Source organism: Papio anubis, chromosome X, assembly GCF_008728515.1.
Source record: "Papio anubis isolate 15944 chromosome X, Panubis1.0, whole genome shotgun sequence".
In the NCBI taxonomy this organism is placed as follows: Eukaryota; Metazoa; Chordata; class Mammalia; order Primates; family Cercopithecidae; genus Papio; species Papio anubis.
Genome location: NC_044996.1, coordinates 2,633,290 through 2,634,792, shown reverse-complemented (window position 1 = coordinate 2,634,792; position 1,503 = coordinate 2,633,290).

Below are 1,503 nucleotides of genomic sequence, written 5' to 3'. Positions count from 1 at the left end.
CATAAGAAAAAATCCCTAATAATTCAATTTTAAAATGGGCTAAAGATATGAATAGACATTTCTCCAAAGAAGACATACAAATGTCAAACAGGTATATGAAAAGGTGGCCAGCATCATTGATCATCAGAGAAATGCAAGTGAAAACTACAGTGACATATTCATCTTACTCCAGTTAAAATGGCTTTTATCCAAAAGACAGGCAGTAACAAATACTGGTGAGGATGTGGAGAAAATGGAACACTTCCACACTGTTGGTGGCCCCACTTCTGGGTATATATACTCAAAAGACAGGAAATCAGTATATTAAAGAGATATCTGCACTCCCATGTTTATTGCTGCACTATTCACAATAGCCAAGATTTGGAAGCAACCTAAATGTCTATCAACAAAAAAATGGATAAAGAAAATGTGGTACATATACACAGTGGAGTACTATTCAACTATAAAAAAGAATGAGATTCTGTCATTTGCATCAATATGGATGGAACTGGAGGTGATTATGTTAAGTGAAATAAGCCAGGCACAGAGAGACAAACACTGCATGTTCTCACTTACTTGTGGGAGCTAAAAATTAACAATTGAACTCATGGAGATAAAGAGTAGAACAATGGTTATCAGAACCTAGGAAGGGTAGTTGTGGGAGGAGAGGGGATGGTTAAAAGGTACAAAAATATAGTTAGACAGAATTAATAAGATCTAGTATTTGATAGCACGACACAGTTTGACTACAGTCGACAATAATTTATTGTACATTTTAAAATAACTAAGAGTATAATTGGATTGTTTGTAACACAAAGAAAAGATAAATGCTTAAGGTGATGGATACCCTATTTATACTGATGTGATTATTACACATTGTACGCCTGTATCAAAATCTCATGTACCCCATAAATATATACACCTACTATGTATCCACAAACATTAAAAATTTGAAAATAATAATATTTGTATTCCTTGGATATAGGCTTCTTGTTTATTTAATCCACTGCTGTGTTGAATATGCAATTATCTATTTGGGGTATTTGCTGCAATATGAGTGAACTTGGCTCAAGTGTTGCATGGGGATTCAGGTGTCATCATCTGGTTTTTTGAATCCAGAAGAGGGAGCCCAGGAGAATGTGTTGAAAAACTGCCTATCCTTTTGGATTCTTTGGAATAGTTGAGATAAGATGGTGATTCGTTTTGCCTGACTATTTGGTAGACCTGGCCTCCAAAACTGCATGTCCTGGAACATTTGAGGGTAGCTTGAGCTTCTAATTGGCTTTCAGTTTATGGATAAACCACAGTTTATCCATTCACCTCTTGAAGGAAATCTTGGTTGGTGATTATGTATAAGCTGCTATATCCATTTGGGTACATGATTTTGTGTATGTGAAGCGAAGTTTTCAATTCACATAGGTAAAACCTGGAAGTATGATTGCAGGGTCTAATGGTAAGTCGACGTTTAACTATATAAGAATTGTCCCAATGGCCTTGTAGAATGACTGTAACATTTTGCTTCCC